Source organism: Bos mutus, chromosome 5 (assembly GCF_027580195.1).
Source record: "Bos mutus isolate GX-2022 chromosome 5, NWIPB_WYAK_1.1, whole genome shotgun sequence".
Lineage (NCBI taxonomy): Eukaryota > Metazoa > Chordata > Mammalia > Artiodactyla > Bovidae > Bos > Bos mutus.
Genome location: NC_091621.1, coordinates 66314306 through 66329038, shown reverse-complemented (window position 1 = coordinate 66329038; position 14733 = coordinate 66314306). Strand labels below are relative to the sequence as shown.

General features: G+C 41.8%; 1 protein-coding gene and 1 pseudogene across 1 annotated transcript in view; one reads left to right on the top strand and one right to left on the bottom strand.

The window, feature by feature from the left end:
* LOC138988006 (14-3-3 protein theta-like) overlaps nucleotides 1-9891 on the top strand; it is a 107504-nt pseudogene extending 97613 nt beyond the window's left edge.
* LOC138987878 (uncharacterized) overlaps nucleotides 1-14733 on the bottom strand; it is a 165885-nt gene that overhangs the window by 135478 nt on the left and 15674 nt on the right. The gene's annotated exons all lie outside the window — the stretch shown is intronic.

The window sequence follows — 14733 nt, the reverse complement described above, 5'->3', positions numbered from 1 at the left end:
TGACCTAAATCAAATCCCTTATGATTATACAGTGGAAGTGAGAAATAGATTTAAGGGATTAGATCTGATAGAGTGCCTGATGAACTATGGACAGAGGTTTGTGACATTGTACAGGAGACAGGGATCAAGATCATCTCCGAGAAAAAGAGAAGCAAAAAGGCAAAATGGCTGTCTGAGGAGGCCTTACAAATAGCTGTGAAAAGAAGAGAAGCAAAAAGAAAGGAGAAAGGAAAGATATACCCATTTGAATGGAGAGTTCCAAAGAATAGCAAGGAGAGATAAGAAAGCCTTCTTCAGTGATCAGTGCAAAGAAATAGAGGAAAACAACAGAATGGGAAAGACTAGAGATCTCTTCAAGAAAATTAGAGATACTGAGGGAATATTTCATGCAAAGGTGGGATCAATAAAGGACAGAAATGGTACGGACCTGACAGAAGCAGAAGATATTCAGCAGAGATGGCAAGAATACACAGAAGAACTGTACAAAAAAGATCTTCACAACCCAGATAATCACGATGGTGTGATCACTGACCTAGAGCCAGACATCCTGGAATGTGAAGTCAAGTGGGCCTAAGGAAGCATCACTATGAACAAAGCTAGTGGAGGTGATGGAATTCCAGTTGAGCTATTTCAAATCCTGAAAGATGATGCTGTGAAAGTGCTGCACTCAATATGCCAGCAAATTGGGAAAACTCAGCAATGGCCACAGGACTGGAAAAGGTCAGTTTTCATTCCAATCCCCAAAAAAGGCAATGCCAAAGAATGCTCAATTGCACTCATCTCACATGCTAGTAAATTAATGCTCAAAATTCTCCAAGCCAGTCTTCAACAATATGTGAACCATGAACTTTCAGGTGTTCAAGCTGGTTTTAGAAAAGGCAGAGGAACCAGTGGTCAAATTGCCAACACCCGTTGGATCATCGAAAAAGGAAGAGAGTTCCAGAAAAACATCTACTTCTGCTTTATTGACTATGCCAAAGCATTTGACTGTGTGGATCACAACAAACTATGGAAAATTCTGAAAGAGATAGAAATACCAGACCACCTGACCTGCCTCTTGAGAAACCTGTATACAGGTCAAGAAGCAAAAGTTAGAACTGGACATGGAACAACAGACTGGTTCCAAATAAGAAAAGTAGTACGTCAAGGCTGTATATTGTCACCCTGCTTATTTAACGTATATGGAGAGTACATCGTAAGAAACACTGGGCTGGATGAAGCACAAGCTGGAATCAAGACTGCCGGGAGAAATATCAATAATCTCAGATATGCAGATGATACCACCCTTATGGCAGAAAGCAAAGAAGAACTAAAGAGCCTCTTGATGAAAGTGAAAGAGGAGAGTGCAAAAGTTGGCTTAAAGCTCAACATTCAGAAAACTAAGATCATGGCATCCAGTCCCATCACTTCATGGCAAATAGATGGGGAAACAGTGGAAACAGTGGCTGACTTTATTTTTGGGGCCTCCAAAATCACTGCAGATGGTGACTGCAGCCAGGAAATTACAAGACGCTTACTCCTTGGAAGGAAAGCTATGACCAACCTAGATAGCCTATTAAAAAGCAGAGACATTACTTTGCCAACAAAGGTCCATCTAGTCAAGGCTATGGTTTTTCCTGTGGTCATGTATGGATGTGAGAGTTGGACTGTGAAGAAAGCTGAGCACTGAAGAATTGATGCTTTTGAACTGTGGTATTGGAGAAGACTCTTGAGAGTCCCTTGGACTGCAAGGAGATCCAACTAGTCCATCCTAAAGGAGATCAGTCCTGAACATTCATTGGAAGGACTGATGTTAAAGCTGAAACTCCAATACGTTGACTACCTGATGCAAAGAACTGACTCATTTGAAAAGACAGTGATGCTGGGAAAGATTGAAGGTGGGAGGAGAAAGGGACGATAGAGGATGAGATGGTTGAATTGCATCACCAACTCAATGGACATGAGTTTGAGCAAACTCCGGGAGTTGGTAATGGATAGGGAGGCCTGGAGTGCTGTAGTCCATGGGGTTGCAAATAGTCGGACACGACTGAGAGACTGAACTGTACTGAAGAATGTAATCTTTATATTTGCATTGTGTGCATGCATGTCCAACTCTGTGATGCTATGGACTGTAGCCCGCCAGGCTCCTCTCTCCATGAGATTCCCCAGGGAAGAATAGTGGAGTTGGTTGCCATGCCCTCCTGCAGGGATCTTCCTGATCCAGGGATCAAACCCATGTCTCTTAAGTCTCATCATTGGCAGGTGGGTTCTTTACCACTAGTGCCACCAGGGAAGGCCTGAGACTGAGTGACGGAGCTGAACTGAAGGAGTTGCCTTACTTATGTATGTTGGCATGTCCAAAATCTGCAGTATGGGCTGACAGGCTCAAGACCCAGGAGAGAGGATGGTGCTCATAAATCTAAAGGCAGTCTGTTGGAGAATTTTCTCTTGTTCAGGGAGGCTAGTCTTTTTGTTCTATTCAGGCCTTCAGCTGATTGGATGAGACCCACCCACATTTGGAAGGCAGTCTGTGTTCATACATGTAAACATTAATCGCATTCAAAAACACTCTCCAATTTGACACATAAAATCAACCATCACAACAGGTTTCAGGGATTAGGATTTGGACATTTTGGTGCATGGCAATTATTCTGCCTACCAGAAGCGTCTCTCTTGATATCCACATTGTGACCTCTGTGCTAACTACTTAATCTCTGAAAACAAGCTATCCCAGTTTCTGCTTATAAGGAACTCACATTTGCAGAAGAGGACACATAAATTGATAAGTACAATACAATAGAGTAGGTGTAATGATACAGCTCTGCACAGTATGTCATGGTAATACAGAAGAGAGGCATGCGGTTCAGCTTGGGGGTGGGAAGCGCAGGTGGAGAAGGTGGGGGTAACAAAGAAAGCTTTCTAAAAGGGACGATGTTTAAGCTGAATTGTTAAAAACACGTGGGAGTTTAAAAAGGGAAAAGGCATTGCAGGCAGAGGAGTCAACCTGAGCACAGAGAAATCACTATTCCACTGACTCTATACTCAACTAGTAACTTTCTCATTTTAATTTATAATAACTTGAAATTTTTTTTTTCTGTAAGGGAAGAACATGTTGGCTGGAGAACTCAAGGCCCCAGTTCTCCTGGAAATAATATTTCTAAGTGTAAATGAATACAATGGCATTTAGTTGTATATACACATCTTTGTGGTATGGTGGGCACCATTGGATCTGGCCTTTGTTTCCTCCCAACAAATCGATTTTAGTTCAGAGATGTGGTGGCAGTATACTCAGGGAAGGTGAGGCCCTCCTTAGTCCCAGGGGACAATTCGTAAGTGTTCTAACTCAGTGGGAATATCCATTCCTTTTTGTTGTGAGGTGGCTCAGACGGTAAAGCGTCTGTCTACAATGCGGGAGACCGCAGTTTGATCCCTGGGTTGAGAAGATCTCCTGGAGAAGGAAATGGCAATCCACTTCAGTACTATTGCCTGGAAAATCCCATGGACAGCGGAGCCTGGTAGGCTACACTCCACGGGGTGGCAAAGAGTCAGACACGACAGAGCGACTTCATTTTCACTTTCACTTTTGTTGTGATTCGTTTAAGGAAGTCATGTGACACAGTTGTGGCCACTGAGGAACAAAAGAGAAAAGAGAAGTTAGGTGGGGGCACTTCTGGAAAAGATTTTCCTTCCTCACAGAAGGAGATATATATGGGAGAAGCTCTTAGCTCTTCTATCTTGCTTGCTTTTTGACTTTGTTGTTTGAGACTGTGATGTTTGGAGCTGAGGCAGCTATTTTGTTACTATGGAGAACACATTATGACATACCAAACATCCCAACAGAAAGCTGAAGAGAGCCTGGAACCTAAGTGACATCACTGAGCAGCCGGACTAACGGTGCTGGACAGAGGCCAGATAAGACTGCATGCTGGGTGCCTTTTAGACGTTATCTTGCAGGATAATCAAACTGCATTATCTACATTAATGCCTTCTACATTATTTATGAAGGAATATTTGTCTTTTTAGCTTTTCATAGTCTAATGGGCCAGACTCCAGGAGAATGTAAGGAAATGAAAGAGAAGTCCATCCTGAGAGATTTATTTATTTCAAACATTTTCTAAGGCCTTTCTTTAAAAGACTAGGTTTTGTACTTATAAATCAAGAGAAGTCACCTCACCTAACATTCTATCTGCCTTTCTCCTCCAATTTTTGGAACTCTCTTGTTCTGATCATTTCTTAGATATTAAGGAAACTTTTGCTTGTAGAATTTTTGTACGTGACCATTATATTAGAAAGATTTCAAGTGTATATAAAATTGCTGTTTTTAAAGACATACAGAGATGTTTAAATTTAGAAACAATATGGCTCATTCTTCCTTTTGATCATAAATTTTGATTTATATTTCTTCACAACAAATTACATCTTCCCTGAGATTCTCTAAAAAGTATGAGGTTTATACATACATCTTTACACTCATGAATTTCACTGGTGTGAGTTAACAAATTGACAAATAGATAATGAATAAAAGAACGAGAGAATATATTTCGAACTAAAAGGAGTATTCCATTCAGCACCTCTTGTTATTTTTAAACCGTGTTTTACTACCGTTAAAGTACAGTAAGTGGGCTGGGCTGTTGTTGTGCATCCTTGCATTACATATTGGTTTACAGCACATGGAAGTAGCAATTATTCTCACTGCTGTGAAGTGCTTGTGCTCTGCTCATTCAACGTGTAAACATTTCAAATTACAGTACATTAAGATGTCAATGACAAAAGGGAACATTCTAAAAATAAACTGATTTTTAAGCATTTTATAAAATGACTAACTCTTTCTTTGCCAGGGAGCACATACTCTACAATTTCTTCAGATGCTTCTTAGAAACTCCCGTGAAACAAAGAGACACACTTCTAATTAGTCTTTATTGGTGGGTTAGTTTCAAGAAATAACTCCCTGATTCTTTGGCATTCAGTATTGTAGAATTAGACTTGCTTTTCAGACAAGGATAAAACTTGGATAACAAGGATAAATGAATGTATACGTTGTTGATTTTCCTGACAACCTTTTCATTTCCATTTCTGGTTAAAGCCAGACATTGATCTTATATCTTTAAGCAGAAACTTAGTGATTCTCAGTTCTCATTCACAGTATAAAGTAAATGTTCAAAAAACCCCACTTCTGTGTGTCCATAGTGCTACTTTCCCATGGCTTTGCCCCCATGATAGCAAATTTTCTCTGAAGTGCCTGTGTATGAGTAAAACATTTCACTACCATTTTTAGAGTCTTCTGAAGCCTAATAGATTTGACAAAACACTCCCTTTTCTGGATGACTTATGAAAATATCGTTTAAGGCAAACCTGATCCCTGGTGAGCTCAACGTTTTGGATTACCTTACTCAGAGAAGAGCTTTAGGAATTTGTTCTTTCAACAAATATTTATTGAGTGTCTGTGATGGGATGGATACTAGAGCTACATCAATGACCAAGACTAAGCGGGTTTTCTGCTTTGCATTTCAGCCTGGAGGGGAGGGGATGGGGAAGAGGCATGTGTAAGGGAAAGCAAACGACTTGTGTTAACTAAGGCCTCTCTGTGCCAGCTCATGTACTGATTACTATCCATGTCTGCTCACGCACAGTTTCCTCACGGAAACTCTATGCAGAACGGATTTTTATAATCATCCACGTTTCACCGATGACACCCTGGGACTTAGAGGAATTTCTAACTTGCTCAAGACTGGACAGCTTATTTATAAGCAGCAGAGCTAGGAATGTACCCCAGCTTCCCCGAATTCAAACTCTTCCACTCAAACACTAGGCCAAAATGACTCTCTATAACCTCAAGGTGATATCTGCCAATAAAAGAAAACAGACTTGTTTTTTCTTACTTGAAAATAAGACGTTTCCTTCATATTTGAGTCGAAGTACTTTCTGTATGCACGTGGCAACCTGACTGGATATCTTTGGGCTTAAGTGTTATTCTGTCTCACTGTTAGCAAGTGGGTTGTCATCTTAAAATAAGCCAACCAGAGAGGCCTCTGGTACACAGATTAGATACATGCATATATATAAAATTATACACACACACAGATTTAGTGTGTGTGCCTAACTGGTGGCCTAGATGGTAAAGAATCTGCCTAAAATGTGGGAGACCCAGGTTCAATCCCTGGGTCGGGAAGATCCCCTGGAGAAGGAAATGGCAACCCACTCCAGTATTCTTACCTGGAGAATCCCGTGGACAGAGGAGCCTGGCGGGCTACTGTTCATAGGGTTGCCAAGAGTCAGACACAACTGAGTGCCTAACTGCTGCTGCTGCTGCTGCTGTCGCTTCAGTTGTGTCCAACTCTGTGCAACCCCATAGACGGAAGCCCACCAGGCCCCACCGTCCCTGGGATTCTCCAGGCAAGAACACTGGAGTGGGTTGCCATTTCCTCCTCCAATGCATGAAAGTGAAAAGTGAAAGTGAAGTTGCCCAGTCGTGTCCGATTCTTAGCGACCCCATGGACTGCAGCCTATCAGGCTCCTCCATCCGTGGGATTTTTCCAGGCAAGAGTACTGGAGTGGGTTGCCATTGCCTTCTCCTAAGTGAAAAAGTTGGCTTAAAGCTCAACATTCAGAAAACGAAGATCATAGCATCCGGTCCCACCACTTCATGGGAAATAGATGGGTAAACAGTGGAAACAGTGTCAGACTTTATTTTTCTGGGCTCCAAAATCACTGCAGATGGTGACTGCAGCCATGAAATTAAAAGACGCTTACTCCTTGGAAGGAAAGTTATGACCAATCTAGATAGCATATTCAAAAGCAGAGACATTACTTTGCCAACAAAGGTTCGTCTAGTCAAGGCTATGCTTTTTCCTGTGGTCATGTATGGATGTGAGAGTTGGACTGTGAAGAAGGCTGAGCGCCTAAGAATTGATGCTTTTGAACTGTGGTGTTGGAGAAGACTCTTGAGAGTCCCTTGGACTGCAAGGAGATCCAACCAGTCCATTCTGAAGGAGATCAGCCCTGGGATTTCTTTGGAAGGAATGATGCTAAAGCTGAAACTCCAGTACTTTGGCCACCCCATGCGAAGAGTTGACTCATTGGAAAAGACTCTGATGCTGGGAGGGATTGGGGGCAGGAGGAGAAGGGGACAACAGAGGATGAGATGGCTGGATGGCATCACTGACTCGATGGATGTGAGTTTGAGTGAACTCCGGGAGTTGGTGATGGACAGGGAGGCCTGGCGTGCTGTGATTCATGGGGTCGCAAAGAGTCGGACATGACTGAGCGACAGATCTGATCTGATCTGAAGTGCCTAACACACACATACATAATTATATATATAATGGAAAATGTCAACAGTATGTGTAAACAAAAGGAGAAGTTTTGAAAAGATATGAAAACAAACAAAAAAATCAAATGAAATGCTAGAAGTGAAAAATCTGATGTAAATTACAAAGAATTTATTTCACAGGCTAAAAGGCAATCTGGACACAGTGGAGAAAATAGTCACTGAACTTGAAGACATTTAGGTCACTAGACATCACTCAAATTAAAACACAAATAGAAAAGAGAGATTAAAATAAAAAAAGATTACAACAACTAAGTCCTTTGGAACAATACCAATTATCTAAAACATATAATTGGAGCCCAAGAAAGAGAGATGAGAGAGTAGAATAATTTCTAATAAATTTTCCAAAAAATTTTAAAGACATCAACTCACAGAACCAAGAAACTCAGTAAACTATAAGCAACATAAATACAAAGAAAACACATATATGAATATTATAGTCTAACTACAGTATCTTTAAAGTGCTTAAAGAGAAAAAGTCACCCAAATGATTTTTTAAAAAGAAATACAAAGTAAAGACATTTTTAGATAGAAGATGAGAGAATTTGCTGACAACTTATCTAAACTATAAGAAATAGTAAAATAAATCTTTGGTCTAATTGGAAATGATATCGGATAAAAGCCAGACCAGCAGGAAAGCTTATTATATTTTTAAAATTTTTCCTTACTTTATATATGTATATATAAAATGTATACTTCATAGATAGATAGACACAAATTATAGTAACTTGCAAAAACTGCCAAGAAAATCTTATGGAAAATAGGGTCCCATTTCCAAAGACAAGAAATAGCCACACAGTAAATTTATAGAATGGGCTTCCCTCGTGGTTCAGTGGTTAAAAAATCCGCCTACCAGTGCAGGAGATCTGGGTTCAATCCTGAGTCAAGAAGATCTTCTGGAGAAGGAAATGGCAGCCCACTCCAGTTTGCCTGGAACCTTGTCTGGAAAATTCCATGCATGGAAGAGCCCGGCAGGCTACAGTCCATGAAGTCACAAAAGAGTCAAACACAACTTAGCGTCTAAACAACAATGACAATTTACAGAATGCTTACAGAATGCTAGGAAGAGTGGTATGGAGTCATTACGAATGCAACTTGGGTGTTAGCGGGAGCGCCCTCACCCTAGAATCCTGAATTCCACAAAGGGTTGACTCAAACCCTCCACTTCCATGCCTCAAATTCTTCTATTCTCTGCACGTTAGCGTCTGTCTCTTTAGCTCTGCTGTGACAATGACTCAAGCTGGGTCACTGCCCATGCTTCTGTTCCCCTCCCATTCCAAAATTACCTTGTACAAAAGGCCGTATCCAGTAACAGAAATTTTACTCGAGATAGGAGCCTGCATATCCCACTTCAAAAAACTGAAAACTTAGACCATTCCTGCTCTGAAATGCTCCTTGTGTATTATGCTGCCAAGGTTTTCTCACTGGCTTGCTCACCCAGGTACCACTCAGCCTTCCACCATCACATAAGCTTCTCTCTTTGTCCTGACACCTCTCTCATCCTTTTCTATTTTCTTTTCTGTTCCCTCTCAAGAGCTGAATCAAAATTTTCTCATGTTCTCATGCAGAGAAGCTTAACCACTTTTCTCATTGCTTTGACTCCTGTCCAATCTCACATTCATCCCGGAACAGCTTTGTTGCATAACTGCAGGGGCCTCACTTACTTTGTCGTCCATGTAAATGGGTTTGTGCAGTGCACGGCGGAGCAGCAGTATGTGGCAGCCCAACCTTCACTTTATTAAGGTAGTTTCTTAACCAAAGGCTGTTCTGGTGTCAGCTGTTTCACTAATAATCTCCCACCTACATTACATAAAAGACCTACAAAATTTTTTTAGAAAATTGAACAAGTGGAAAGCTATGCTATACATTGGATGGAAAGTCTAATGTAAAAATGTCCAAGTGTCATGAGCTCTAATTAAGATATCAACAGGTTCTTCCTTTTTTGAAATATGACAATAATGTTTATACCTTGGAATAACTGAACAGGAGAGAATAGCAAAACAATTAATCTTTTGGAAACAATGAGAACAAACATTAGACCCTATAACGATTCACTAACATGTGTAACTGTCATCTGTATAGCCACCAAATTAGCCAGTTTCCCATCTAGATAACTGGTTACTTTTGTGGACATCATAGCTCAGTTGGTAAAGAATCTGCCTGCAATGCAGGAGACCCCGGTTCAACGCCTGGGTCAGGAAGTTCCCCTGGAGAAGGGATAGGCTACCCAGTCCAGTATTCTTGGGCTTCCCTTGTGGCTCAGCCGGTAAAGAATCTCGCAATGCGGGGGACCTGGGTTCGATCCCTGGGTTGGGAAGATTCCTCAATCTAGAGAAGGGAAAGTCTACCCACTCCAGTATTCTGGCCTGGAGAATTCCATGGACTGTAGAGTACATGGGGTCCCAAAGAGTTGGACACAACTGAGTGACTTTCACTCACTTAACTTTGTGGACATCCAAAGCGTCTCTTTTCCCTTCTTTCAATAACGTCTTCCCCTTCTTCAGCTACTGGTCATCACTGCCCAACTATGCATCCCATATGGTTTTGTGAAGCTGCCAATCATAGGACCCTACTCCCTGGCCTAACGGTGGACATGCAACACAGGCAGGACCAAGCAGAGTATAATATCTTCTTGACCATGATGGTTGGTCTGGGGATAGGTAAGTGAGTCAAGTCACTCGTAATTTTCCCTGGAAATATTCAAAATGAAGCTGAAAAAAATATCTTCTCTTTTGGGAACGATAACTGGGATGATATAAGCCCCAAACTGCTGGCAGATAGGTTTTTCTGCCAGTGGAAAATAGCCCATCTGTTATAGCAGAGAACGAAGCCAAGTAGAAGTAAGTAAACATGAGACGGAGTGAACAAGAAAGAAAATCCTGATGGTACTGAGTCCCCGTTTGAATTTTCGAAGCTCCAGAACCTATCTGGTTCCTGAAGGTCTTCTGTCAAATCTCAACATTTTCCTAGTATATTTATAATAATATAGACATAGCTATAGAGATATAACTGTGGGGAATATTTGGCCTTTCTCTGCCCACCTCTCTCCTGGTTACCCCACCCAGTAGAGGAAAGGAAGAGATACCACCCCGATTAGTTAGGACCCCAGACACATTGAGGGTTATGACTTATTATTGGGTGATTTCACTCTTAGTGATGGTGATTATTGTGGGGATGGCATGGTGGTGACAAGAGGGCTCATCTTTGTAATAATAGCACTGCTCCTGGGTGTGCCAAAAGTGCCTGGATGTCCTGAAGTTATCCTAGTTATGATTTTCCTCTGCAGGCGAGGTGGGGCTCAGTGTCTAGGAAAGGAGGTGGTAGAGAACTCATAGCTGGTATGGAATAATAGAATCTGAGCAGACAAACTGCACGAGTTATTTTACACAAACTCTAAGGGAGTTATGGCAAACTCTTATGGCAGAAAGCAAAGAAGAACTAAAGAGCCTCTTGATGAAAGTGAAAGGGGAGAGTGAAAAAGTTGGCTTAAAGCTCAACATTCAGAAAACTAAGATCATGGCATTCAGTCCCATCACTTTATGGCAAATAGATGCGGAAACAGAGGAAACAGTGGCTGACTTTATCTTGGGGGGCTCCAAAAGCACGCAGATGGTGATTACAGCCATGAAATTAAAAGATGCTTACTCTTTGGAAGGAAAGTTATGACCAACCTAGATAGCACATTCAAAAGCAGAGACATTACTTTGCCTACAAAGGTCCATCTAGTCGGGGCTATGATTTTTCCAGCAGTCATGTACGGAGGTGAGAGTTGGACTATAAAGAAGGCTGAGCACCGAAGAATTGATGGTTTTGAACTGTGGTGTTGGAGAAGACTCTTGAGAGTCCCTTGGACTGCAAGGAGATCCAACCAGTCCATCCTAAAGGTTGGGTGTTCATTGGAAGGACTGACGTTGAAGCTGAAACTCCAATACTTTGGCCACCTGATGCAAAGAGCTGACTCATTGGAAAAGACCCTGATGCTGGGAAAGATTGAAGGCAGGAGGAGAAGGGGACGACAGAGGATGAGATGGTTGGATGGCATCACCGACTCAATGGACCTGAGTTTGAGTAAACTCCAGGAGTTGGTGATGGACAGGGAGGCCTTAAATGTTGTGGTCCATGGGGTCGCAAAGAGTCGGACACGACTGAGTGACTGAACTGAATTGAACTGATCTTGCAAAATAATTTCTACTGCCCTATCAGAGATAGCAATGGCAGGGCAATAGGAAGACATGTGAACTTGAAGATAAATGACACCAGTGACTTCACTGCTGGCTGTTGAAAGTATAATTCCATGCGTAAAGTTGCTCTCATAAAATTGAATTCAGCAGTTCATTTATATTAGTACTATTAAATCTTTGGGTTTCCCTGGTGGCTTGGTGGTAGAGAATCCTCCTGCCAATGTAGGAGACATCAGTTTAACCCCTGGGTCAGGAAGGTCCCCTGGAGAAGGAAATGGTAACCCATTCCAGTATTATTGCCTGGGAAATCCCATGGACAGAGTAGTTTGGTGGGCTACAGTCTACAGGGTGGCAAAAGAGTAAGACATGACTTAGCAACAAAACACATACAATCTATGTAGATTAAAAAATGCCTAATCTTTAAATTTAAGTTTCATACACTTTTATTTATTTACTTTCCTCTCATACTTCAATTGATTATCATCCTAAAATATCACATGCTCTGACAGTGGCAAAGAGGCATGATTTAATTAGTGTTTAATTTTATAGCACAGTTTAATTGTATTTTCACAGTTTAATCCATTCTTTTATGGATTGTGCAGTAATGAAAAATTGTGACCGAATTTAAATATATATATTTTATTATAAAAGTAATATATGCTTGTTGTACAAATAGAAAAAGTCGAGAAATAAAAAGAAATCATCCTATTCTTTGTTCTCCAATCCCACTTCCCGGAAGTTACACTGTTTGATACGTGTCGTTCCAGGTGTTTAAGCATGTACAGTTGTTCCCCACAAATGAGCTTATGCCTGTATACACACACTCTTATACTTAGCTTTTTCCTAACAATCTGTCCACGTCACACAGATATTTCATAGTATGGATGCACTGTAATGCATTTAGCTAATAATGTTTATCTACTGAAATACAATTAAAATACAATTTCACTATTACAACCACTGCTACAAGTAACTCTGTAATATATATTCTTGCATACTTATGTATCTATAAGGCTGCTCCTGCTGCTAAGTCGCTTCAGTCGTGTCCAACTCTGTGTGACCCCATAGATGGCAGCCCACCAGGCTCCCCCGTCCCTGGGATTCTTCAGGCAAGAACACTGGAGTGGGTTGCCATCTCCTTCTCCAATGCATGAAAGTGAAAAGTGAAACTGAAGTCACTCAGTCATGTCCGACCCGCAGCGACTCCATGGATTGCAGCCTACCAGGCTCCTCCATCCATGGGATTCTCTGGGTGAGAGTACTGGAGTGGGTTGCCATTGCCTTTTCTGATCTATAAGGCAAATTTCTAGAAATGGAATTGCTGGGTCAAAGAGTAGATGTACTTGATATTTAGATAGATAACCATGAAAATGCCATCCAAAAAGGCTATGCCAGCCTGAGCTCTTACAAAGAGCATGTGTCTGTAAGCATCTGTTTTAAATGTTTGTCAATCTGGTAGTGAAACATGGTAAAATGTTGTTATTTTACTATGCATTGCTGTAATCATGAATGAGATCTAGCACTTCTCATGTATTTATTAACAATTTTTCTTTTTCTCTGACTTCTATTCTTTTTGTGACTGAGTCTTTTGTATTGCAGATGATTTCCAAGAAAGAGTGCACGTTTTTGAGTTTCATATTTAAAAAGCCTGAAAATTTTAAAGCTTATTATTAAAATTAGAATTATACAGGTGCCAGGGTTATGTATAATAAAATGATGATTTTGGTTTGAGGAAAAGCTCCCCAGTCCATCTGGATCTTCACAGTTTTACTTGCATTCACCAGACCCAGGAATGAAAGCCTCAGACATTCACATCCTCTTTAAAAAGCTGCACAATGATATGGTTTACTGTAACCATTAGGCTCAAAAATATGAATCCTAGAGGATGGGCTGGCTCAGTGCCAAAAGCACAGAAAACAGTTTTTTGGACGTTATGTAAGATGGAGGTAAGAAACAGCGTGATTATGCCATGTGTGAAATTAAAAGGAGGGATTGGTCCAGATCTCAAGTGCAACCGGGAAAGACACAGGAGGCAGTAGACAAATGCAAAGGAGAAGGTCACCAGCACTGGTGTGAGTTCCAGTACTGTTTGCCACACAAAGATTAAGTGAAGGACCTATTTACTTTTGTTTCAATTCAAGGTAGGTATATCTCCAACATAGGGAATCCCCGAGTAGGACAAACCAGCTGCTTTCATTTTAGCTTGTTTGGTGGTGGTGAGTTTTGATTACAAGTGCAGGAGCCTGACTCAAACTGCTGCAGCTGCTGCTGCTGCTAAGTCGCTTCAGTCGTGTCCGACTCTGTGCGACTCCATAGACGGCAGCCCATCAGGCTCCCCCGTCCCTGGGATTCTCCAGGCAGGAACAGTGGAGTGGGTTGCCATTTCCTTCTCCAATGCATGAAAGTGAAAAGTGAAAGTGAAGTTGCTCAGTTGTGTCCGACTCTTCGTGACCCCATGGACTGCAGCCTACCAGGCTCCTCCGTCCCTGGGATTTTCCAGGCAAGAGTGCTGGAGTGGGGTGCCACTGCCTTCTCTGTGACTCAAACTAGTTTAGGCTAAAAGAGAATTCCTGGGTTTATGTAAAAGAGAGTTGAGGGATTAACCATTTTCAAGCATCAATGAGTTCAGAGCTTACTCTAGAAGGCTATTGGAGAAGGAAATGGCAACTCACTCCAGTATTCTTGCCTGGGAAATCCCATGGACAGAGGAACCTGGTGAGTGACAGTCCATGGGGTTGCAAAGAGTGAGACATGAATAAGCAGCTGCGGCTGCTGCTGCTGCTAAGTCACTTCAATCGTGTCCAACTCTATGCGACCCCATAGACGGCAGCCCACCAGGCTTCCCCGTCCCTGGGATTCTCCAGGCAAGAACACTGGAGTGGGTTGCCATTTCCTTCTCCAATGCATGAAAGTGAAAAGTGAAACAAGTCGCTCAGTTGTATCCGACCCACAGCGACCCCATGGACTGCAGGCTGCCAGGCTCCTCTGTCCATGGGATTTTCCAGGCAAGAGTACTGGAGTGGGGTGCCACTGCCTTCTCCAGAATAAGCAGCTAAGCAACAACAACTGGAGGGCTATGCCTTAGCCTCCAACTCTCACCTGCTGTTCTCTACTTAGGTTCCTCCTCAGGCGGGCTCTCCCTGAGTATAAGCTAGAAGAGATGATAGCAGCAGTATTGGGCTTTACTAGAAAGCTCCTAACAGAGGCCAGGTGACTTCCTAATACTGAGAATATAAAGATGTATAA